At 56.8% G+C, this 25953-nt stretch overlaps 1 protein-coding gene across 3 annotated transcripts in view; it reads left to right on the top strand.

Moving 5' to 3' along the window:
• Window positions 1-25953, top strand: part of SLIT1 (slit guidance ligand 1) — a 136481-nt gene that overhangs the window by 29091 nt on the left and 81437 nt on the right. The gene's annotated exons all lie outside the window — the stretch shown is intronic.

Below are 25953 nucleotides of genomic sequence, written 5' to 3'. Positions count from 1 at the left end.
TTAAAGGCTGTTAAATGTTATTAAAGAAAAGAGCAGTGCCTAACAAACTGCTTAGTATTCAGGCTGGCTGGGCAGCGTTAGTATTGTGACGTGCAGGTTTGTCTGTGCTAATGTGAAATTTAAAGGAACACAAACGCCCCAGGGCCCTGTCCAGCTGGAGTCCCAGAGACATTGAAATGTGACACTTTTAAACATGAAGTGAGGCTGTGAGCTCTGGTTTCTCCAATACCTTTCCTATGTCTTTCATTTGGATCCTCTTGTGGGCCTGCTTCTAAACTTGCTTATATTGGTGTAACGCCGTCGACTTGGACAGAGCTACTTCGGATTTACTCTGCTGTCTACGGGAGATGAACCACTCTGGCGAGCCCTAAGCAGGGGGTGGAATTATCCGCAGCTTGGAGATACCAAATGCAAACCATGGCCAGCAGCAAAGCCCATCTTTGTGTGATTCTGATAGAGCTGATTCTGGTAGAGCTGTGTGAAGCGTCAGGGCTGCGCGGATGTGCTATCTGAGCTGCTGTGTCGATTGCATCAGAGCTAGACTTGCTTCTGAAGGGCGTGCTGCTGGCTTTCAATTTGTGCCACCATGCTGAACTCCAGCTGGCATTTTAGGAGCTGGTTTCCAGGTGTGACATGTTCTGGCTGGCTAGCAAGGCAGCTGTGTTGGAAGCGAGTGTTTCTTTGGGCCTTAGAGAAGCGTGGCGGTGGAGGAACTGGAAGGAGAGGGCTGAGGTATTGGGGTGCAAAGCCAGTGTCAGACATGGGGTTTCTCCCGGCTGTCATGGAACAGTTTGGTAGGGACACTTTCCCCAGTAGTGACGGGAGCTCTGATTGTGCCTGGAGAGCATTTCCATTGCAAGTGTATATCATGGTGTGTAGCGTGGGGAGCGAGCTGGAGGAGATGATAATGCTGGATGCTGCGGGCTGGAAGCGCTTTCTCCAGCTCAGGGGCACGCTTGTCTTGGAATCCAGGAAGTCTCCATTGTGCCCTTTCTTTCCCAGGATGCATGGTTTGTTGGTGCAGCTTGTCTCTGGGTTGCACGACTTGTGAGTGGCTGATCCTGTGTGAATGGTATTGTCGGGAGCCCGCGTGTGCTGGGCCTGAGCTCTGAGGATTAAGAAAGGAATTTCTAGCATGTGTCGTTGCGTGAATCTTTCTGGAGTGCCTTTGCCCTTGGTTCTTGCCGGGCAGGGACCGGCTGAGAAGGCAGCATGTGATCTATGGAGACAGCAGTCTGTGCATTCAGCGCTTACCAAGAGCTGGGCAGGACGGAGCTGGAACCTCTCTGTGGGGGGATGTTCTCAGGGCCCCTTTTGGGTGGACGCGGGGTGGCTAGGGTGTGACCTAAATCTGCTGCGGTTCCTTTTCCCACCTCTGTTCTGTGTGTGCACAGAGGGGAAGGGAGAGATGCCAAGTGCTTTCTGGGTACTGGGCTGGGCCACTATCTAGACCCTCCGCCTGCCCATTCAGCCTCGTTCCAGGGGTGCTAAAGCACTGGGAGGATACAGCCGCGCTGCTGTTCTCTCAGTGTAGGAGATCTGCAGCCTGGGAGGGCGTGCTGGCCCCGAGAGAACTGAGTGCCCTTGTTCGGTGTCTCCTTAATGATCTCTTCAGCCCTTCCATCCCCAGACCTGCAGGCTCTTGCTTTGTCGGCCTGTGAAGTGTGCCTGGCCCACGGGGAGGCAGGAGATGGAGGGAAGGTGAAACCAAGGAGGCAGCTGCTAATAAAACCATAATGAATGCAAAGGCAGCAGTAACCTTCAGTCACTAATTAGCGCGTCAGGATGCATCTGGATCTGCACAGCCTTTCAGCAGAAGGAAAAAGGCCCTTGTATTATCAAAAGGGGTGGGGTGGGGGAGGCGGGATGGGACACAGGTGGGAGCTGCAGCAAGGGCTGGGGCTCTGGGGAGGCTGCACCTGGCGCAGGAGAGGTGCCAGGGAGAACCACCATGGCGCCGTGTGTTATTTGCATGGCTCTCGTGTTGGTGGTGGGATGCTGGGGGCAGGGGTGGCTGTTCAGGCTCAGACAAAGTGGGAGCTGGCTCTCCCCTGGCACCGCGCCCCGGAGAGCGTTCCCCGAAGGGTCTGGACGGGCCCTTGGCAGGTGGATTGCTGCCACTCGGTGCCCAGCGGCCCCCAGGGCTGCTCTGGCCTGCGTTGGAGGGGGCACGCTGGGCAGCGGGTCCTGGCAAGGGGCATCTCCAGAGGTGCCGGTGAAGGAGCCGCCTGCCTCGCTCAGAGCACAGCGCTGGCCCCTGTTGTTAGGGGCTCCCCCGGGGACAGGGAGAATATGCGTCAGGCCATTTCTCAGCACAGCCGGGGCCCTGCTCCCCTCCAGGTGCGGAGGCCGGTGGGAGGGGGCGAGGGGAAGTGGCTGGAAGATTGTTTCCTCGGTTTTGTGTGTGAGAGAAAAGGACAAGAGACGGGGTGGCCTGTGCCAAGCACCCTGAAAAGGGCCCGTTTATGAGGCAGCCGTTACTATGGCACCAGATGACTTGATCTGGCGCTTTGCCATTGGTCAGCGACTGAGCTCCCATTAGCTCCTTTACCTCGGAAACGCCATGAGCGGTTGGCGGCGGGTTTGATCCCCCAGCCCAGATTCTCTTCCCACGCGAGTTTCAGGGCTGCGGATGTCCCAGGGGTCAGTCCACCCTGGTCTTCCCCCGCCCCGTGCAGAGCTCTGGGCTCGACCCCCTGTCTCCCCAGCCCGAGAACACGCTGATTCTTACCCCGGCTCTTGTTGGAATAACCCCCCCATGCCACAGGGGCTGATACAGACTTGGTGCAACAAAACAGAGGCAGCACTGCTCAGACACTGCGGCCCTGGGTGCTGCGTAAGTGCCCAGATGGACAGCGAGTCCCCGTAATGCTAAGAACAGAATCAACCCAGGCCGGGCTGCTGGGAATGCTGGAGAAGCAGAGCTGCAATGAGGCTAGTTTGTGGTTTTCCCTGATGTGGTTTGTATTGCACCCAAGATGAGCAGAAGGTTAGCCAGGAGCCTGAGTTCGAGCGGCTAGGAGGAGGGAGAGGTGTATGCCATACATTACAAGGGACCTTGTGTGCGTGTCCTGCGTCCCTCTTTTTACAAACATTCTATCTGCCCGTCCAGCCTGCTGCCCAGCACTGTGGTATCTGGGCGCCTCCCATGCAAAGTCAATAGCCCTAGGGGACTCCACGGAGCGTCTGGCCTGTCTCATTTTTGAGGGTTAAAAACTCTGCTTGGGGAAGAGTTTGTGCTTTTTAAACTGTTATTAATTTTCTTGGCTTGTCCTAGGCTGTGGTTGTCAGGGCAGTTTGGCCGTTGTGGGTGGCTGGGTTCTTGTACCATTCTTGTGCGGGGAAAGTCTTTTAACAAAGCAATTCAAATTCTAAATAATAATCATCCTCTTGTCTCCATCCAAGTTCCACGGCAAATGTAAACACCAGATGCTAATAGGATTCTGGGCAACAGCCTGGCTTGAACGTAAGTTGGCTGTCTCTAGAGGCGGGGGGCTTGAGGGCGGATGAGTCACACAGTGTGGTCCTAGACTCTTTCTAGGTGCACCTCGTAGCTGAGAGCAGTGTCCTTTGGTGCTGCTGACCCAGTGATCTCCTTCAGCAGGTTGATCGGTTTGTACTTTGTGTGAGTGGGAAGAGTGGGCTAGTGGACAGGGCGCTGGGCTGGGGCCCAGGCTCACTGGGAGACCTCAGGCGAGTCGCTTCCTCTAGTCTATGTCTCAATTCCTAGCTGTAAAGCGGTGATAATAGTTCCTGCCTCACAGGCGTGTGCGAGGCTAGAGCCCATGAATGAGCGTGAGGAGCTGCAGAACTAGGGGGCTGAGGGCCAGGAAAGCACCTAGACAGACGTGTCACCACCTCTGCAGTGCGTCTTTGCTGGCACAGCCAGCGGGTTTGGAATAAGCTCCTTGGCCTGCCAGAGAGCTGGTCCCAAGAGTCCGTCCACAAATGTATTGAAAAGGGTTAAAACCCGCCTGGGGCTGCCAGCTTGGAGTGTGTGAAAGGGTGGATCAGTGCCCAAAACTGGCATATGTAATGGCAGCTGATAATGCACCCTTCCAATTAATTATAGATTGGCGTTTCTCTTGGTCTCAGCTCTGCGGTGGTGGAGCGTGAGGATGGGCCGTCCTGCTTCAAAGGCTCCTATTACATAAAAAGAAAAAACAATTAAGGTAATGAGGAACATTTTCATTTTAATCCGCGCTGGGTTTTAATACCAGGCTCTGAAATAAAATCCCATCAGAGGGATACAGATGTGGGGTGGCCCCCGGGGGGGCTGGGATGGTGAGAGCTGTCGCGGCTCCCTCTCTGTCTCTTTTTGCGGTGTGATTATTTATAGTCCATGCTGGTGTGCACGGAGCTGTGCAGACAGCTGAGAAGGGACCGTCCCTGCCTTGAACAGCTCCTGGTCTAACATGCAAGTGTCCGGACAAAGCGGGTGCAGAAGAGATGCAAATGGGTGGCACGGACGGCTTGAAATCCTTTCTGACCTTACTTTGTGTGGTGTGGTAGCTCTTAGCCCTTGGCCTGTTTCACTGTGGCCTCCCTGTTCTTATTTTGTTTGTTTGTTCCAACCCTTTCCTTTATGAGTGTGTTTTAGCCCTTTCCTGGTGGGGAAAATAGCCGTTGCTGGAACTCTCTGAAATGTTGTTTTTTGAAACTGTGACTAGCCCCAGATCCTGATTTTGCAGCTATTCCGGCTGCTCTTTGATGGTCCAAACGGCATCTCCTGCTGCTAACTCCACTGTCTTGGTGCTGGCTTTTGTATCCCAAGCTGTGCATGAGCTCAGGCGATCTGACCAGAGAGCTGTTGCATGTCCTGTGTCTAATCCTTCGCTGAGTGAAGTGCTGCGGGGTACGTGAAGGAGGAAGGTGTGTGTGAGACCAAACATGCCCTTGCTGTAGGGTGTCGTTCTTAACAATTGCTGTCCTCGCTATGAGCTGGTATGTTCTAGCAGTAACCAGGGAGCTCCAAGGGTTGGAGGGTATTCCAGGAAGGGTCTGGGACGCGTCTGCAGTGCTGTAATCCTGAATCCAGAGACACTGGGCCAGATTCTGCTTCTCTACGCTGGTGTCCGGCCAGAGAAACTGCGCTCTCTGTCTGTTAAATTACTCCGGCTTTACTCTGCCGTCGCTGCCAGCCAAGCCTGTCCCGTGCCCCGCAGTGTTAAGTGCAAGCCCAGGTGGGTGTGGGGTGCGACTGGTCCCTGTAGGGCTGAGAGCATGGGGTACACTCAGTGCTCCAAAGTCTGTGCAGCTTGGAGCTCCAGGGGGAACTGGAGCCCGTGGAGGCTTTGCTGGGATTCCCACCCGGGCAGCAGAAAGGGCTAGTGACCTGAGCACAGGCAGGAAGGCAGCAGCTGACTGAGTGGGAGGCTCAGGAGACTGATGGCAACACTCGCTGCACCGGGGCTCCTGTCAGCCATTTCCCATAGGGGGCTGCTTTGCCCTGGCCCTCCCGGATCCGCACTGCTCCCAAGTGGGAGACTTGGGGTTTAGATGGGAGGGGCTGAGGGGGGAGCGAGTCCCAGAGCAGAGCTGGTCTACGTGCAGAATCACACTGGTTTACCTGGAGGTGAGATTTAAAATGGATTTAGTCCAGCCAGTGCCAAGGGCCACGTGGACACTCTTAGCGCTCTGTATACATGGCTCGGGCTATGTGGAGATAGCTTGGCTAGGAACAGGTTTAAGTTAAACTGAAATAAGCTCGTCTTGAACCAAACCTAGAGTGTCAACAGGGGCCTTTGCTCCGATTTAACTAGAAACTGGTGCAGCCTGAGTGTGTGGACAAGGCAGTATGGCCCCTCTCCGACCTGTCTGACCTGCAGAGCAGGTGCTGGGTTTTGTTGTCTCAGGCTGCCCTGCGGGGCAGGTGGTGGCTGGGCAGGGAGATCTCCCGTGGGGAGTCTTGTGGATTGGGTTGTGGCTGTTTCGTTGGGACTGGTGCCTTTGATAAATAAAGGGAGCTGAGCTGGCTCTGCTGGGCTTGGGGCCATAGCGCTACAGACCCCGCCCTACCACTGTACCTCGGCCCGCCCTGCAGAGACCCCTGGGCAGCCAAGGGCCAGCAAGAGCCAGTCATGGCATGGCTGCTCACACTGAGGGCACTGCCCAGCTGTCAGATGGCAGCAAGGTCAGTCTCACCTTGGGAGGGGTGGGGGGTGCAGCTTGCTGACCTAGAGGTGACAGGCTCCGATTGCGTCTCACCTGAGCCCTGCAATCCCCAGCACCTCCCTACCTCGCTGGAGCTATGGGGAGAGAGGCCGGTCTGAGTGCAGAAGTGGTTTCTGGCTCCTGTGTCAGCAGGGACCACTACGCGGATGTATTGCCTGCAATGAGTGATAGGAGCGTGGGAGGGCCAGGGAACGGGGGTCAGCTAGGAGAGAGGGGAGGAGGCGGAGGGTCCCTGGCAGGAGAGAGGCGGCTTGGCATGAGAGCTGCAGAGACAGGGACCATAAGGCTCTTCAATCTCTGGAAAAGCCCAAAACCTGAGCGAGGGAATAAACCTGCTTTTGTGCTGCCCAGGGCATTTCTTCTCCCGTGGTTGGCTCAGCCCCCAGTTCCACTGGTGTGAGTGGACAGTACTGCCCTTCGCGTAGTGCAGGTCCCCAGCTCCACACCCAGGAGTGGAGTCTGGCCTGCTGTCTGCATCCTGAGCAACGCCTGGTGGACCGGCTGCAGCTCCCCGAGGCACGCTTGCTTTATCTGTTAAGAGCTGACTTCCTCATGCTCTGGGGAAGGATCGCTGGGAGCAGAGGGCATTTTGAGCTCCAGTGCTTGGAAGTGGAAGCTAGACAAATTCAGATTAAAAATGCACCCCACATTTTTAACCGTGAGAGACACTACCCATGGAAACGACGTACGCGGGGCCAGGGTGGGTTCTGTGTCACTTGGCAGCGTTAAATCGTGTGTAAAGCACCCGCTCTAGCTCCACCAGGAGCTGTGGGCTGCAGGCAGGCGAAGCTGGGGAGGTGCTGTGGCTTGGGCCCTGCAGGAGGCCAGGCTGAAGGGTCAGCACGGTCCCTTCTGGCTTTGACATCTGTGACTCTTCATTGCCATGTTAGTAAAGCAACGAGGCAGGTAGATGCTGGCAGTGCCACGCTCACCACTGTATGCTGGTCTCGAAGCCCTTCACAAACCACGCCCCAGAGCCCGGGGAGAGTGAGCCGGAGGAACAGCTGGGAACCTGAGGCACGCAGTGGGGGGTGACCTGCCGGGGCACACGCTGGGTAGGGTCGGAGCCTGGCAGAGCCCAGCTCTGCTGTCTCCCAGGCCGGAGTATCAAATCGTCATCCACTCTTGTGGCATGCTATGGTCTGAAAGCCCTGCTCCAACTGCCATTAGTTACTCGGCTCCGTGCTGCAAGTAACGTTTCTCCATCACCGTCATGGAGGGGGTTGTTGTTCACTCTGAGCCTCCGACCTGAACTGAACTCCGGGAACGACAGGCAAGAACCAACGGAGATGATCCCAGGATGCATGCGCAGGGGCCTCGCTCACCTCGACCTCTCGGAACAGGCAGGACTGTCGACTCCCCAAGTCCCACTCCCACCTCCCCTGAATTGCTGGGAATGGTTGGGGCCACTGGCTTTCCCAGCCTGTCCCCCTCTGTATTGCTGGGGACAGCTCGGGCTGATGGCTCTCCCGTCGGGCACTGGTCAGGGTGTATTCTCTGATGAGCCATTTCTTGGAATTAAGACGAAGGCTTCTCTCCCAGACACTCCTGTGGGGTGGCTGCCCTGTGCCCTTGGCCCGGCCATGTGATCTGCTCAGGCCTCAGCTGAGAAGGCAGGGGCACCAGTCTGATGCTACAGGACCCTCCCTTGTCAGGCTGGGGGGGTTAATTGTGAGGTTGGGGGCAGACAATGATCAGATCTGGGACAGGGCAAGTGCAGGGAGAGGTTGGCTATCCAGCGGCTTATTTCCTGAATTGACGTGAGCGGAGCTCGCCATGGGCCGATGGTCTTGCTGCTTTGGTCTACCCCTGTGCACGGTGCTGTACTCTGCCCTTGTCCTCTGCCTTCTCTCTCACCAGCCCCAGCTGCATGTGGGGACAAAGCCGCTGCTAACAGGTAGCCCAAATCCTTTGTGTCTGTGCCAAGGTGTGAGGCAGGGAAGGATCTGGGGGCTGGAGGGCCCTGGACTAGCTTGCAGAAAGAGCCAGGCAGGCAAGTCAGTGCATTGTGCTCCCTTGTTTACACCTCCGCCGGAACGAGGGGCTAGCTCATTAATCGCCCCCAGTGGCTGGAAAAGGGGCGATCTGAGATTTCACTGGAGAACGCACGACCCTGCTGACCCTGTCACAAATTGAGTTTAATTAAACTGTCAGCGCTGGACAGAAGAACAAAGGCCTGTGGTTTCCCCCTCCTAATGCAGTCGGGAGAACGTTGTCTCCCGTGAAACGCAGAGCTGTTAAAAATGGATCTTTCTTTCCATCAAGGAAAATTACCAAGGCAGGAAGGTGACCCTGGCTCTCGGGCTGGGCTCTGCACAGCTAAACACATTTACACTCACTCCCCATGCACGCGGTTCCCGGCCCCCCTCGTGCATCCGGCAGACTGAAAGACAAGGAGGGGAGGGGGGGCTGGAGGCTTTTCCCCAACTTTTCTGAGAGTGCCTGATCCCAGGCCTGTGAGTGTTTTTCCAGTGGCTTTAGCCCAGGCCCCAGGCCTCCATCTCCCAGAAACCTGCACTGGGAAGGGGCTGTGGGATGTTTCTTATAACTGCCCTGGATTTCTTCTCTCTCTGCTTCCCCACCCTGCCTTTAAACCTCTCTCCAGAAATTGCTTCCCTCTAGCAGCTGCCACCAGGCACTGTGATAGAGAGAGATGGAGAAAAGGCTACAACAGCAGAGTGAGAACGTATGGTGGCGGCTAAATATGGCAGGAACAGTGTCAGGGAGGCAGGCGCGTGGGATGGAAAACTGGTAGCCAGAGGTGTTAAGAAATACTATAAATAAGAGGATGTTAAAAGGAAAAGCCAGCAAAGGGTCGGGGGAAGCGGAGAGCAATATGATCAGATGCTGCTAACAATCCAGCAGCAGATGGTCCTGCAATGGCTGGGAGACAGAACTGCCCTGTCAGAGGATGCTACCGAAGGGAGCTGTGAACTCAAGGTCAGTGTGAGAACATGCGTAGGATGGGGACAGACGGCTTAGGGATGGCAAGACCAGCATGTTCCAAAGTGGTTCCTGAGTTTGGGGGCGAACCTGAGACATCTTCTGGGCTTGATTGTTGGGGGTGTTGGAGCCCAGGGGCCCTTCCCGGTGTCTGAAGTGGGGCCGCCAGCCTCCCTGGGCTCTGTCGAAATGTCGGCCTCCACGTACGGGTCAGCAGGAACAAGCAAAAGCTGCCGTCAGCTCTGCTGAGAGTGGGCGGCTCGGTAAGCCACCACTCACCAGCCCGGACCGACACAGGAGAATGTGGCCCATTGGTTCGCCGAAGCTCTGTGCCAGCCAAGAGGCTGGAGTTGGTTACCAGGAGCCAACAGGACGCGACTAAGCGCAGGCAGGAATGCTCATCCCAGGGCCACACTAGGGATCTGCTCCTGCTGCCAGTGAGTCAATAGCGAAACTCCCAGGTGGTTTGGGGCCAGCCTCGCTCTGTGATGCGGCCTTGGCAGGGGGAGGTGGGAAATGCTGTTGGGGCTCTTGCATTTGTTCCTCGTGACTAGTAGTCTGAGCCCCACAGCCTGGGAAGGAACCTGTAGCCAGAGTGCAGTAGAGGTGCTCCTGGATTGCTCTGATCGGGACCGGTAGAGCGGTGCGTGGTGAAGTACCAGCAGTGCCCTGCAGGGGTCGCTGCTGGGAGAGGGTTATTTGATGGAGTCGAGTTGCAGATGGCCCGCAGCTGGATGTCTTGTGGGCACACGAGAGGTTAGCGGGGTAAAACATTGAGACTAGAGGGAGATTCATTGTGGGTTTAACTCTTACCCCCAGGCCTGAATGGGACCCAGATGTGTTAGGAAGAGCAGGCAAAGACTCATCCAGTTATGGCAAGTGATCTGGAGAAGCGCAAAGTATCCCTCCCCGTGGAACAATACCCTGGTGGGACGGCACAGCGGGAAGCCGTTCATTGATTAGTAACAAAGCAAGGTGGCCATCGCAGGGTGAGCCTGCCGAGAGAGTGATCACAAAACGGGCCGCTCAGGTGGGCTGTGTCCAGGCAAGGTGCAGCTGGTGAGTCCCGAGCAGCGAGGGCTCCCCTGCACAGAACGGGGCAGGCCTCCCCAATACCCTGTGGGGGACCAGTGCTACAAAACAGAAGTGACAGATCAAAGCCAAGAGCAAACCCATGTCAGCGCAGTGCTGGGGTCCAAACTTAAAACACAGCCCAGTCGGGAAATCCAAGGTTTGGGTTCCCACCGGAGTCATAGCATCCCCTCACCTCCCCTCCCCACGGGCTCCACTTTGTGTTAGTATCCAAATGGTTAGATTTGTGCTTTACAGTGAAATAAACTGTTCTCCAGTAACCCTAGCACTTGGATGCTCTCTGGCTGTGGGTTCGTCTCCCAGAAGCAATGAGGGAAAGCCTGTCACTTGGGTAATTTAACACGAGATGAGAAAACGCCTCCCCCAGGAGAACAGACTGCTGGGGACAAGCCTGCAAACTGACCTCTGGGGAAATTAACTTGCTGGGACCTGAGAGACCTTTCCCATTTCCAGCTCTATCATTTACCGTCCGTGAAATGGTTTCTATTCCAGAGCCATCCCTTCCAGCATCAGGGCAGCTTAGCTGCCGGATTGCTGACTCCTCTGGTCCCTGTGCTGCCCGTGGTGTGTGTCCCCAGTGCTCGGCGGGTAGCTTGGGCCTGCGGGGTGGACCCTGCTAGAGGTTTCCGTGTCTGGTTGTATATGGTGGGCTCTGATCCACCCCCATCCTTCCACTCAGTGGCCCCAGCCCCTGCCTTACCACTTGTACATGACCCCTGTGCTGTGGAAGGGCTGATTGGGACAGAAATGCCACGTCCCCGCTCAGCTGCCTGCGGGGCATTTCCTGGGTGCCAGAGGGGCGGGGGGCAGCTGTGATCAGAAGCACCTGGGACCAATGTTCCCTCTAATTTTTGACAGGCCGTGTGCGCAAAAAATTTATTCTGTGCAAACTGTTGTGCTTGTGTGCAAATGTTTGTGTGTGCGGTGTTTCGCCAGGTGTGCAGGGTGTGTGCACACGCACAGCTGAGCGGGAACAGTGCCTGGGACTGTTTGGGAGTTGGAAGGCGAGTGGACACCTGAAGCAGCCTCACCCCACCTTTCGCGGAGGTCTGGATATGAGCAACGTGACAGGTCTCCCAGCAGCGTGGCCGCGCTTCCCCGTGAATCCGTGCTGTACGGGGGGGGCAGAGGACTCTGCCTCCTCCCACGCTTGGCACCGGTGGCTGCTGCCATCTGGAGGAGGCCTGTGTGGAGGCGGCAGGCAACTCCATAGCCCCTAGAGAGGCAACAGCCCATGGTCAGTGCTATCCCAGGGGGCTGAGAACGGCCAGCTGCCAGAGCCTCCGCGAAAGGTGGGGTGAGGCTGCTTCAGGTGTCCAACTCGCCTTCCAACTCCCAAACCGGGACCCACCCGGGCTGGAGGAAGGAATCACGGGGCGGGTGCTCTGCCGGAGGCCTGAACCTCTCTGAAGGGGGCAGGCCAGAGCCAGGCCAAGCCCGCGCTGTCCTGACTCCATTGGGCATGGGTTTCTACTTGTTTGTTGAGGGGGTGCGTGGACCAGTCTGAGTCACGGGCCCTGCCCTGAAGAGCTCACCACCCGGGTCCTGCCCTGGGACTGGAAAGCCCTCGGGTTCTGGGAGACTGGGTCACTGGACCCTGTTCTGGGGTCCGTTGGCTGAGCAGTGGAGGGGGAATGCAGGTGGCTGTCCAGGCTGGGCTCTCCTCAGCCTGGCTTTTGTGCCCGTGATGTTCGCTCTGCAGTGGTGTGCCCCCACCGTCAGCCTCTCACTCTTCTCCGCGAGGGCAAGGTGGCTCCTCCTCAGCCGGGGCTGCGCTCGCCTTTTGCAGGGGGTGCCATTGGGCTCGCACGCCAGGTGCTGCACCCCCTCTGCACCCCAACAAAGGCCCCTCTGTTAGGGAAGGAGCAAGGCGGCATGGCAGAGGGAGCCTGGCCAGAAGGTGTTCACCGAATACCAATCAGGAGGAGGGGGCGTTTGAGTCCCCCCCGCCTGCTCTGCTGGGCCGGGGCGTTAGGCTCTGAGAATGTAAACCCCCCCCCCCCCCCCCGGCTGTCTGACTCCGGAGAGGGCGGGCTCCGCACAAGCCCCAGAGGAACAAAGAGTCACTGTGGCCTGGTGACAGCTCCAAGGAAATGCAGGGAGACAAATGAGCCACTAATAGGTGGGGAGGTTACCGAGGAAAAGACGGGGCAAAAGACGGGGCAAGCCGAGCTGGCAGAGCAAGGCCCTCCTGGCAGGGCGTCAGGCAGCGCACAGAGAGCCAGGCCGAGAGGGCCGGAGGAGGAGTGCCACGCAGACGGATGGGAGCATTGCGGTCAGGCCTGGAGATGAAAGCGCTGAGCCATGGGGAAAGCAGAGACCCCAGGGAGGAGACCCCAGGCTACAGCCTGACCGCAATAGGGCAGGCTCTGGAGACGCAGGTCCCAGAGACTGGCAGCCACCCACTGTCTTGGAGTCAGGCCTTCGGTTGAGAAGGCTGCGCTTGAGAGTTATCAGCTGCTTGCTCCTTCCCCATGCCGCCTCCCCTGCCCTGTATGAGGTCTGGGGGGCTCAGCTAGAGTTAGCTCCTCGGTCACGGGAAACCTGCCCCATGTCCCAGCTGGGTGTAGGGAAGAAGAAGTGACTTTGGGACAGCTGTTCCATGGAGCCAGGGCCGGTCCCAGAGGTCACAGGAGCAGGGCTTGGAAGGAGGGCCAGGCCCCCTCCCCGCTAATCGGAGACGTCCGCGGTCTGGACGCTGTCCTGAACCCCCAGGCTGGAGCTGGCCAGTGCTTCGAGAAGGAGCCTTGAGCGGGGCAGGCAGGAGAGCCCCAGCACTCCTGCCCCCGGGCAGCTCTGCATTGGCACTGGGCTGTGAGCTGCTCTAGCAGTAAAGCCTGGGCTGGGGCCGTGTGGCTGGGCGGCGGTTTCCAGAGGCTGTGTCTTGTCCCCGGCTCATTGTAGAGGAGCAAACCAGGGTCGCCAGCGCTCACAGGCTGATTGTAAAGCCCCAGCTTCTGCGTCAGGCGGTTTCAGGGGAATCTCCGCTTTCACGCAGAAACGGTTTCTGGTTCTTGTGGTTGTGGAGAAAAGTCTGAAATGGGGATTTGACAGGTGCAGAAGCCAGACGCCAACTAGCAAAAGGCCCCCCCCCAGCCCTTTTTTTAAGCTCGTCTCATGACTTATGAGTGCCTGAACGCCTCTGACGGTGGGAAATGCCCGTGCGTCTCACCGAACAAGCTGAACGCTGGGGGCCTCTCCAAAGACTTGTCTGAACACTTTTCCCTCAGCAGTGCCCACCAGCCCCTGGCCCTCTCCCTGGTTAGGGTCTGAGATGGGCCCATGGCACAGGTCTGGGGTCCAAAGCTGAACCCGCCCTGAGTCTGTGGGCATTTGGCTCTGGGGTTTTGTTTTGGTCCATTATCCATTTTGTGCATCTTGGGTGTCAGAAAAGAGAGACAGTGTGACTGAGTCCGCTGCTTGGAGATACCCCCCGCCCCACCCTCTCACCCAATGGTGTAATTAATACGTCACAGGCTTGAGCCTTTAGGTGTTCGTTAGCCTCCAGGATGTCCTCAGCAATGTGCACACTTGGGCCCTATATCTCCTACTGTGGCCAACTGCCCCCTTGCCTGCTTTACTTGGGGCGCGGCTACACCAGGCCGTGTGAGCTCTCTAACGGAGCTGCTCTAAGCCGCCAGGAAAGAGCTCGCCCGGGGTCACTTGTGCTGCTGAGAGGAGGGGTTTATTCATCTCCCTGAGCGCCATACCTTACGCTGACGTAAGAACAAGTACACACAAGGTTGTTACAAGGAGGAGGGAGGTAAATTGTTCTCCGTAACCTCTGAGGACAGGATAAGAAACAATGGCCTTAAATTGCAGCCAGGGTGGTTTAGGTTGGACATTAGGAAAAACTTCCTGACTCTCAGGGTGATTAAGCCCTGCCGATGGGGGTCGTGGCAACTCTGTCATTGGGGCTTTGTAGGAGCAGGTTGGACAATCACCTGTCAGGGATGGTCTCGATAATACTTAATCCTGCCATGAGTGCAGGGGCTGGACTAGACGACCTCTCGAGGTCCCTCCCAGTCCTACACTTCTGTGTTTCTAAGCTCTAGTGTAGACATAGCTACATAGACATAGCAATTCAGCGTTTCTAAGCTGTAGTGTAGACATAGAGCCCACCCGCTTTCCTTGTCCTCTCTTTGCTTGTCCTTCTTTAATTGGTAAGTGATTTGGGGCATTTGTTCATGTCTGGAAATTACCCAGCGCATTGTGGGCACTGCCAAAAACAAACGGTTAATAATCAGGAATGCGTGATTAGGGTTGTTCCAGTACAAGTCAGAACGTTTGGATTTGGATCTAGCTCTGAGGCAGAAAAAAAGCAACGTTGGCTCCAGTTTTCGGTTCAGCTCCGTGTCCAGCGAGCATCCACTACCCCTCGTATTTTGTACCGTCATTTCCACCATTTAGGTGGTGCCTGCTCGCCCCTGGAGTTCCCTTTTCATTCCAACGAATGGATATTTGCAGCTCACGAGACAATCAACAGCAAGTAGAAGCTTAATTATCCAATGCTGGGGCAGCAGTACTGAATACCGAGCTGTTAAAACATGAAGGAACTCTTTTGTCTCTCCAAATCCCCTTTCAGCTCCTCCCGCACATTACAGAATGTTTGCCCACCTAGTCGCTCTTCCACCGAAAGAGTTAAACAAAGAGAGCTAATCCCTTGTTTATCGATGGCAGTAGCAGAATAAAAATACCTTCTCTCTTTGTTTTTTTTCAGTTCAGATAGTAAAAAAAGAAAAGATTCTTGTCCTTCAGTAATTGGAGTATAGGAAATGGAGAGACAAGGCAACCGCCTGACAACTCATTACATATGCCCAGGCAGCCAGCAGATAGGGGAATTTGCAGAGCCTTCTGATTAAACTTCATTTATGATGCACTTTGTACTGCCTCACCTGCCCACTGATCTCTCACCATCGAGAATACCAAACCCACCAGCTGCTTCAAACAGCCCCCTTTTGAAACAGCCTCTCCGAGGAAATGTCTCCTCCCCCCTGTGTCCTACAGATGGCAAATTTGTCTCCATAAATTCCACCAGGATGAGGAGGATTCAGGCTTGCCCCAGTGACGTGTGGAACTCTTCAGAGCTGGGACTGGGTCTGACAATGGGTTTGTTGCAGTGTCCTATGCCGGCAGGCCAGTCCTGATTCAGGCTTTAGGGCATAACCATAATATAAATAATAATCTCCAGTACATCACAGCCAGCAGGGCTAAAACTGTGCTCTCTATCCCATCCGAAGTTCCACGTCCGGCTGCTCTGTGGCTCTGTATATTATGAACTATCAGACCTCACCAGTAAAACTGCTGTGAGGATTTCCCTCCCATCCCGAGGCAGGCCTAAGCAGTTCGAATCCTGGTGCTAAGTGAGTGTGAAGCTGAGTGAGGGATGCAAGAAATAAACCTAGTGCAATTTTAAAAAAATCCCTCTGAACCCTTCTTTCAGACTGGCTTTCCTGCTCAGCATGGCATGTGCTGAGTGCGGCATGATGTGGAGGCCAGTGCGGCTCACTCAGGAGTCCTGCGGCCACGCCACACTTGCTGGGAGTATTAATCCGTGGGAGGACAGTGGCGCCTGGAGACCCCGGCAGAGTTCAGGGCTGCGTCCCAATGGGTGCTGTCTATTTGACCGAATCCTGCCCAGCAGAGCGTATGGGCTGCAGAGACACGCCACCGAAAGGGTGAATTATTACCCTTAGTTCGCAGACGGGAGGTGAGGCCAGAGATGCAGGGCGTCTGTGACACAGCTGGGAACTGAGCCTCCCTGGGTCCACGGGCCATGCCTTTAATCATGGGAGCAGCCTTCTGCCCCTAGCACAGGCCAGTAGCTGGGCGCTCTCGGTATGGTGTTACTTTCACCCGTCCCTGTAACCAATTTCCCCCTTTGCCGCAGATGCTCTCCTTCCCTTGGCCTTAGGGACTGTGCTCGCCTGACTCCCCTCCCTGCCTCGCGGACTGACTTCCTTCAAGGCCTCCCCTGTTGGCTCTCTGTTCTCCCCTCCCCTGCTGTCTGTCGGCTCCAGCCCTGGCCCTCCTCCCTTGGCACCACTAACTGGCTGCTCTCCCTCCGGGCCAACCACTTACACGGTTTGGGTGCCTGGCTGTGCTGCCACATGGGACCTTGCGCAGAATCCGCCTGGTGCCGTCGCCTTTTCCTCGTTAGCTGAACCACGGCTCCCTCTTCTGCAGAGCTCGGCCTGCCCACACACGCAGCAGCCTCGCCTGCCAGCTCCCTTACCCATCGATGGGCAGAGCCTCCCGGGCGGCACAGCGGGGAGGTGGGGCTGGCAGCGACACAGAGAACTAAGGGATGTTGTTACCACCCAGACACAGATCTGGTCCGTGGCTGGGCCCGTGTCGTGCTGTCCAGTCCCTACATCAGTTGGGGCCAGACTGCTTCTAAGCCGGTCGCTAGACAGACGTGCTACAGAGGAAGTGGATCCATTTAATGGATTCCTAGATGATGAGGCCGGAAGGGACCAGCCTGACCATCCATTCTGACCTCCTGCAGAGCACAGGCCAGAGTCCTGCATCACTCGCATCGTGTGGTTGAGCTAGAATGATTCCAGCCCAATAACAACCTGCATACTTCCTTTTTTTTTTAATGTGAGGAAAATGAGCCTGTTTCACCCTCGGGTGACTCGATAGTTTGGCAGCTGGTTACGCTGAAACAAAACCTTTAGACTGGAGAAGCAAAGACTGAGGGGGGTCTGATAGTCAGGGTGGTTAAGCCCTGGGATAAATTGCCTAGAGAGTTGTGGACTCTCTGTCATTGGAGGTTTTAAGAGCAGGTTGGACAAACACCTGCCAGGGATGGTCTAGTTATTCCGTAGCCCCTCCTTGAGTGCTGGGGACTGGACAGGTGACTACTGAGGTCCTTCCGGTCCTACACATCTCTGATTCTGATTCTTTGTGCCAGGCAGGGTGCCATTTCAGTGCCAGCCACCAGCCTGAGAGAGTTCACCTGAGGCATGCTCACCCTAAGGTGGAGCGAAATGCACTAGTAAGGGAGTGTGCGTCTCTGGCAGTGTCCATGCATGTGTGCGGGACACGTGTGCTAGAAACCTGTCATGGAGCGGGCGTGGTCTAGGAAGAAGGGAATTTGTTCCCCAGATTCTTGGCTGGGTTAAATTAACGATCATCCGTGCTTATCCCCACTTAGACACCTAGACATAGATGTCTGGCGTTAATTCCCCCTTGGCTGGAGTCTGCTGGAGCATCTGTGCTATTAAACAGCCTGTGGATTACAGTGTCTCATCGGCTGCCCCCTCATCCCCCACAGGCTTCAGTCCCACTTTGTGTGTGTTTTTCTTAAAGGCAGGAAAAGCTGGATGAATTGTTACTCCCCTGACAGAGCTGTTGGTTACTGAAGACGTGTTTTCTGTAAACTGGGAGGCAAGAACCAACACTGGTGGTTTTCTAATGGGGTGTCCTCAGCTCTCCCCCCATCCCCATCTCTTCCTCACTGCCCAGCTTCCTCTCCAGCGGGGTTTGATTCACAGCAAGAATGACTTTTGCTAATATGCTCCCTCCAACCTATGCCTCCCAGAATGCTTGGTGGCAAACGTCTTCCCAGCTGGCCGGGATGGTGGGAAATATTATACCCATTATATAGCTGGGAAAACTGAAGCACTATGCTGCCAAGTGACTTGCCCAACCCCACATTCTAGTGAAAGGGCAAGGAACAGAACCCAGGCGTCCTGGTGCCCAGCCCTGTGCTCTAACTATTAGAGACTAGTGTTTCATTTCCTAAGTAGCAGAGATGCTCTGAGGCAACCAGCGCTCGTGTTGCTGTGGCTGCATGAAGGGCTCTGGAGTTCAATCCCCTTCCCAGCACGCACTCGGTGGCAGCTGAGTTTATCCGTGTGTGATCCAGCTGTGCAGCCCTGGAAACAGAAATAAATCAGTGCCCCAAAACCGGCACGAATGGGTGGATTTGCAGCCAGGCCGGGCCGGGGCTGGGCGTCTCAGTGCGGCCAAGGGAGGGGGATGCGTTCTCAAAGACACTTCTGTTTAGCGCCAGCTAACTCCTGCACAGGTGGGTGGGTGCTTCCTCCGCCCGCCCTGGCCAGCCCAGCGCCGAGCCCCCCATGGCTCAGGCAGGGCCTGCGGTGGCAGCTTGGATTCCTCCCTGGGCTTCGCGGCAGGAGCCCGGAGCCATCACGGGACCCAGCAGCTCAGGGGGGAAATGCTGCAGGTGCTTTTCACAGGAGCCATTGTTCCCAGTTGCTAGGAGACGTCGGCCTTGAGGTGTTGCCAGGGAAACAAAGGCCTGGGTATTTGGCCGTAGGTCAGGTACACGAAAGGCCTCGCAATGGGCTGGGCGTTCTGGGCCCTCCTCAGTCTGCCGCGGAGCCTGGGGGTAGGGACGTGTGTGATGCTGGCGCTGGGCAGAGGAGGGAGCAGGCCGCCTGGCAGCACAGTGCCTGGCAGCTCACTAGCCCACCTGGCTGCGTCGCCATGGGCAGAACTGCGGGAGCAAAGGCCTGGGGAGCAGTCCTGCCCTACCGGCCCGGGTGGAACCCCCGTGGGATGTGATGTGGCTTGACCACGGGCCTAGGAGCCAGGGCCTGCTGTTTCCCAATCCTGGCTCAGGCACCCACTTGCTGCGTGACCTGGGGAGAGATCCAGCTGCTCTCCGTGCCTCAGTTTCCCCAGCTGTGCAATAGGGGAAGAGTCCTGACCTACCCCTCGGAAGGCTGTAGGGATTCATTAGCTAAAGGTGACCTGCAGGGGCATTTTAAAATTGGGTTTGTGTCCTGAGTTGCTCTGTTTTGATGGATAAAAGAGGCCAGAGAGGTTGCTTTGCTATATTTTATTTTTTAAAGTTTTTTAAATGATATTTTCTGCTTTTTATGACCATAAAGGAGTCTCTGGAATGTGAAGTCCTGTGCTGCCCTGGCTTTGCTGCAGGACTCCGGGAGGGACTCAGCTGTGAATTGCCTGCTCTCAAAACGTAATTGGTGGGATTGGTTGAGATTTTAACGGAGATGTCCTTTCTCCCATGAGTTCTCAGGCTTTAGAGTTAAATGGTGTTAACCGAACAGCAAGGGGTTAAAATTCTCTCCCCCTCTCAGCGTCGCTCTGGGCTCTATGTCCTCAGTTCAGTAGTTCTCCGCTCTGCCCCAAGGCAAGCCCAGCCTGGATTTCTAATGGAAAAAGAAGCTGGAAGAGAGAAAACTGTTTTTTGATAAAATCCCTTTCATGCCTCCCTTGTGTAAAGAGGGCTGAGCCCGGCTTCTTTCTCCCATGCAGGTCATTTTTAAAGTGTAGATATTGACGTGTGATGTACCAGGAGAGGGACAGGCCACCTGCCAGCCCACTACAATGCAAAACCTTGTCGGAAGAGAGAGACTGGGGAAAGGGCCTGATCCTGAGCCCCCGCAATTCCCAGTGGCATCAGTTCAGCCCTTAGTTACCATAAGAATCATTCCATCCCCACTGGCCCGGGCAGCATGCTCAGCGTCACTGGGTGGCTCTGACTCCCAGGCTGCTCAGACTCCAGTCCTCTTCACACAGTGGTGCCCAAAACACAGGAAATGCTGGTCTGATGTGACAGCCGCCATCTTAGCCAACACTGTGTACCTGTGTCTCTGCACCTTGCCTGTAGAGACAGGCTCCAGTGCGGAGTCTGTAACAGACTCGCATCCTCTGTGGATCAGGCCGGGAGGGGGCTGCATAACGCACATGGACCAGGGTGACACAGCCACATGTGAAGAGACATGAAGGAAAAGGGTGGGAAAGGCAGGCCCTCTGCTAAGAGCAGCCCTGGCTTTGCCCCCTTCTTGGCCCATAGCTCCCTGAGGAGAGGGAGGCTGGTCCAGTGGTTCGAGCTCTAGCCTAGGGTTTGGGAGCCCGAATCCAAGTCCTGCCTCTTCCACAGACTGCCTGTATGACCTTGGGCAAGTCACTTAGGACAGCAGATATCTTTGAGGATCTGGGCCTTAGCCGCTCTGTGCCTCAGTTTCCCCTCTGTTAAATAGGGATAACAGCTCTGCCCTGTTGTGAGGAAAAATACATTAACGAGTGTGTGGTGCCAGATATTGTGGTGATGGGGGTCATATAAATACATTATCTAGACTAGCCAGACAGCAATTGTGACTAGCCCTGTTAATTACTGTTTGGATTTCTGTATCATCTAGATGCCCTACCTGAGACCTGGCGGGAGGGGGAGCAGGGGGAGAAGGCCAGGGGTAATGCATACACAGTTAATGACAGGCCCTGCCTCAAAGAGTTTACAAGCCTCATGGATGGAGGGACGCAGTAGATGTAGTATATCTTGACTTTAGTAGGGCTTTTTGATTCTGTCCCACATGACCTGCTCATAAACAAACTGGAAAAATACAACCTAGACAAACCCATAAGGTGGTGCGCAACTAGTAATCATCAATGGTTCACAGTCAAGCTGGAAGGTCCTATCAAGTGAGGACCTGCAGGGATCTATCCTGAGTCCAGTTCTATTCAATGTCGTCATCAATGACTTGAATAATGGCATAGAGAGTGCACTTATAAAGCTTGCGGACAATACCAAGCTGGAAGTGGCTACAAGTGCTTTGGAGGACAAGATTTGAATTCAAAATGATCTGGACAAACTGGAGAAATGGTCTGAAGTAAATAGGATGTAATTCAGTAAGGACAAATGCAAAGTACTCCACTTAGGAAGGATCAATCAGTTGCACACATACACAATAGGAAATGACTGCCTGGGAAGGAGTCCTGCCCAAAGCACAAGCTAAATATGAGTCACCCGTGTAACGCTGTTGCAAAAAAAGCGAACATCACTCTGGGCTGTATCAGCAGGAATGTTGTAAGCAAGACACGAGAAATAATTCTTCCTCTCTACTCCACACTGATAGCTCTCAGCCGGAGTCTTGTGTCCAGTTCAGGGGGCCACATGTCAGGAAAGATTTGGACAAATTGGAGCAAGTCCAGAGAAGAGTAACAAAAATGATGGAAGGTCTAGAAAACATGACCTATGAGGGAAGATTGAAAAAACTGGGTTTGTTTCGTCTGGAGAAGAGAAGACTGGGGGGACGGACCCAAAGGAGGTTGTGGAATCTCCATCGTAGGTGTTTAAGAGCAGGTTAGACACACGCCTGTCAGGGCTGGTCTAGATAATACGTAGTCCTTCCTCAGTGCAGGGGACTGGACTAGCCGAGCACTCCGCGTCCCTTCCAGCCCAACATTTCTGTGATACTAACCCGATCAGAAGGGGAGTATTACCCCTTTCCCCTCCCCCACGCCAGCTCAGCCCAGAGCACTGCTGTCGGGCCGGGGCATTTCCTACTTCCATTGTCCCCTGGCCCCGTATCGCTCCTCGCCGGCTCTCCTGCAACTTGTTGTGCTGCTCATTCCTGCATCCTCAGATTTCACACCCTCTGCCGGGCTGTGTGCTAATGAGATTAGACATGAGCTGTAAGCCGTCCCTACCCGTCGGTTTGCCATTCACTCGCACAGGGTGCCCAGTGTCTGCCTCTGAGCGGTGCAGGTGCCAGCCAGCCAGGGCGCTCGGTGGAGCCCGGGGCATGGTGCTGGGTGCCAGCTGGCCGGGGTGCTCGGCGGAGCCCTGGGCAAGGTGCTGGCCGGCTGGGGTGCTCAACAGAGCCCTGGGTGCAGCCCTGGGTGCCAGCCGGCCGTGGTGCTCGGCAGAGCCCTGGGCAAGGTGCTGGGTGCCCGCCGGCCAGGGGGCTCAACGGAGCCTTGGGTGTGGTGCTGGGTGCCCACCGGCCAGGCGGCTTAATGGAGCCCTGGGTGCCAGCCGGCCAGGGGGCTCAACAGAGCCTTGGGTGTGGTGTTGGGTGCCCGCCGGCCAGGCGGCTCAACGGAGCCCTGGGTGCGGCGCTGGGTGCCAGCCGGCTGGGGTGCTCAGTGGAGCCCTGGATGCGGCGCTGGGTGCCAGCCAGTGTTGAGTGTGTGTTTTGGCTGCTCTGCACAGTCTGGCATTTTCGTTGCTGCCTGCTCCTCGACGGGGCCGCTGGAGCGCAGAGGAGTTGTTTGCATTATCTGCGAGAATGGTGATGTTTGTTGTCCGGGGTGGGGTGGGGGGGAGGCAGACGGCTGCAGAATTTAAAGCAAGGATTAAAGGCAGGGGGTGGGCTCCAGTTGGGCATCCCCACACAATGAGAAGTGCTGTCTGGGGGCCGAGAAGGGGTTGGTGGCTGTGGGCAGCCCCATGGTTTGGGGATGGGGAGGCGGGAGCAGCTTGGAGGGAGCGTTCGTCTCTTCTCTGCTGTGCTGGGGCCTGGGGCTTGTGCTGAAGCGTGTCTAACTCCCAATAGCCAGGGCTCTGCAGGCCATCTTCCCATGGGGAGCTGGGCAGTGACCCCACCTCCTGGCTGTCAGGCTCCCCTCTGCTCCGTCTGCCCCTGGGGAAGGCTGCCTGCCCCTCTGGCACCCTTCTAGGCTAGGACATGATGCCAGCGGACATGGTCTGTGACAATGGCAGGCCCCATGGCAGCTGCACAGGGACTGGGGAGCATGTGGGATGGAGGCCTCCATTCCCAGTGGTATCACAGCAATACCGAGCCCTCCTCCGGTGCCTTCCAGCTCTGGCTCTCAAGGCGCTCTGTGGACGTGCATTCCTGCCCTCGGCAGCAGCTCAATGGCCTTAGTCAGGAAACAGAGGCCCAGGGAGGTGAGGTGACCTGCCCCATGCCCCAGCTTGGCTCACTTCCCTGCCCCTCGTTAAATCTCAGGAAAAGCTTCCAAACTGTCAGAGGAGTCGGCCAATGGCACAGACGCCTCGGGAGGTCGTGAAGCTCCTTTGCTGGAGGTTTCCCAAGGAGGCTGGAGCCATCTCTCTGGGATGGGTTAGACACCACAAATCCTGCCTCTCGGCCGGGGGGTCAGACTAGCTGACCCCCGCGGTGCCATCTGCCCCTGGGGCTCTATGAGTCTAGAAAGCCAGTGGAATCGCACCTGCTTATGATTCTGGCTTGAGGAGTCGGTGGGAGAGCTGGGCACAGGCCCGGGAGTCCAGCCTGTGAGCTCACCACCTCCTGCTGGGTGAGTCCATCCCGAGTCTCAGGCTGAAGCCAGCTCCTGGCTGGGTCAGAAGGGAGCAGAAAAGAAGCACAAGGCACCCCGTCCAGCCCAAGGACTGAGCTCACTGCCTCACAGCCCTGGGGGTGCGGAGTTCTTCCGTTCCCCACGTGTACATGGCCGTGACTTCTAACGATGCTGTGTCTTTGAGAGGCTCTCTGCAGGCTGCTAGGGCTTCTCATTTGCAGCACTGCCATGCTAGGCGTGTCCACTGCAAATGGAATAAAACGTGCAGGAGTCACAGTGCTGCGAATGGCCGTGGGCTGCAGGGGTGCATCTCCAGCAGCACGGCAGGCCTGTCGCTCTGTGGTTTCATGAATGACCTAGAGCAGGGTTGGGACATAGTCTAGCAAGGCCACTGCTGCTGGGAAGAGCGTTCACGCCCTTGGAGATGTCTGGGTTGTAAAGCAGCCGGTTGGTTGCAATGTGAACGAAGGTCCAGCAATTCATTTTCCACCGCAAAGTCCTAAGGCGGAAGGGACGTTGCTGGGTACAGATTGCAGAGGGCCAGATCCCACACACCCTTTTCCCCAACCCAGCACCTGACACAGAAGCCCTGCAGCGTTTCGATGCACATCCCCGTCCATAGGCTGGACACGTGGCAATACCTAAAACCAGAGGTGAAAGTAAGCCAGTACGCCCCGGTACGGCGTACCGGCAAGAGCCAGTGCGCCGTACTGGGACAGGCTTTCCCAGGCAGCAATTTAAAGCCCTGGGGTTGTGGCGGCGGGGCTCCAGCGGGGATTTAAAGGGCCCCGGAGCTCCAGTCCCCGCTACCGCCCCAGGGCCCTTTAAAGCTCTGCCAGAGCCCCGGGGTAGCAGTGGCAGCTGGGAGCCCCCAGGGCTCCTCAGTGATTTAAAGGGCCCAGGCCTCCACTGCGGTCGCAGCAGCTGGAGCCCTGGGCCCTTTAAATCACCCCTGAGCCCCGGGGTTCCCAGCCGCCTCTGCAGCTGGTAGCTCCCAGCCGCCACTACTGTAGCGGAGCCCTGGGCCCTTTAAATCAAGATTTAAAGGGCCGGGGAATTAAGGCCCTGCCTTTTCCAGTTGAGACCATGCCCCCTGCTCAGGACTCTGGCGTACCGGTAAGTCCTTTAACTTACTTTCACCCCTGCCTAAAACTGAAATGCCCGTCCACAGTGCGGACTGAGAGGGTCTGGGAGAAGAGGAACATAAAGGCATCAGAGAGCATCTCTTATAGGGGAGATCTGACGAGGAGAGGGAAGCAGAACACAGCTGTGTGGGTCAGCCCCTCACGTATGGGGAGGGCCCATCTCTGCCTCTCTCCCTGACGTTACTCTTCATCTCCGTCCCTCTGAACCTCCCTGTCCATCAAGCTGATCTGAGGCCTTATGGGTTCTGGTGACAGCTGGCTGCCTGCGTGGCCTGGCGGGCCGACGGGATGGCTGGAACGCGCAGGGCCACGGAGAGAGCACCCCTGTTCCTTGAGAGCACGTTGCGTGGCAGAGCGGGCGGCGTGTCCCCTGCTCTAACTGGCCCTGCTTGGTGCTGGTCTCCAGATGATCCAGCGGAGACCAGCCGGGAGTCGCCCTGCCCAGGGGGTCGGGGTTCGCCTCTTGCATTGTAACAGCTGTTCGGGTTTGCGACATGCTTGGCCTTCCCCCGTCCATGTGGGGACCCGCATTGCTTGCACCATGCCACGCTCGCTGCCTCTCTTCTGCGCTGGTTTTCGCAGGACACTGTTTGCTGCTCCTCCCTTGGTCCCTCCCCCGACTGTAGGAGCAGCATAGACCCCACCCCTCTCCCTTTCAGGGCAGGCCGTGCCCCTTGAAAGGACCTGGACTTTTCTTCCCAGGGCGAGCCCCCCTTGTTGGGAGATGCAGAGTTGTTTGGAAGAGCAGGATCCCGTGCCCAGAAACTCTGAAAGCCCTGCGGCTGGGCGGGCTGGCCCGGAGCCCCCCTCAGTCGTGGGCATGCATGTCGGGGATGCCCTGCGCGATGCCGTGAGACCTGCCACAGCTGCTTCCACGCACGCTGTGCCTCCGGACGCCCTGCCGAGCCATCGGCTCTGGGGACGCAGCTGATGGGAGCAGTGGAGGCTGGGGAGGCCGTGCGTTTTCGGCTGGGGAGGCCGACGGCGCGTCGGTGCGACGGAGACACAGGGCGGCTGTTCCCGGCTGCGGGGGCTGTGGAGCGGGAAACGCTTGGGCCCGGATGATGAGGCCTGGTGCTAGAGCAGCAGAGGGGCTCGGGGGGGCTCAGAATGAGGCGCAGGCATGGAGGGTTTTGTGAGCGGAGAGGGCTGGCGTCTGCACTGATCTGGGGGGCCTTCCTCACCCGTAGCTGCCGTGGGGGATGGGGCCCAGCCTGTCGACCTCCCGCAGACTTTCTGTTGGCGACCTGCCTGGGCCCCGGCCCCCAGCTCTCGTTTCCTTCCACAAATATTGACAAAACAGAGCAGCGTGAAAAGGATGAAGGGGGCTCCCTCCACAAGCAGGCCCCCCGTCCCGGGAACCGAGCAGGCGATGACCCCGACATCCCCCTGCTCCAAGGCTTAACCTGAGAGAAAGCAAATATTCGCTTCCCTCTCACTGGAGCCCCCAGCTGGGGCCTGCTCCTCGCCAGTGCCCCCCAGCATGTGGCTAGGACACGGGGTCCCATGTGGCTGGGGGGGGGGCGCAGACGAGCTGGGACAGGGCATCTGTGTGACACGAGCCGTTGCCCTAAGCCCATCTGCAGGCCCCCTT

The sequence above is a fragment of the Lepidochelys olivacea genome (genome assembly GCF_965140295.1).
Source record: "Lepidochelys olivacea isolate rLepOli2 genome assembly, chromosome: 7".
Taxonomy (NCBI): Eukaryota; Metazoa; Chordata; order Testudines; family Cheloniidae; genus Lepidochelys; species Lepidochelys olivacea.
Note: the sequence above shows the minus strand (reverse complement) of the source record. Positions and strands in the feature narration are given on the sequence as shown.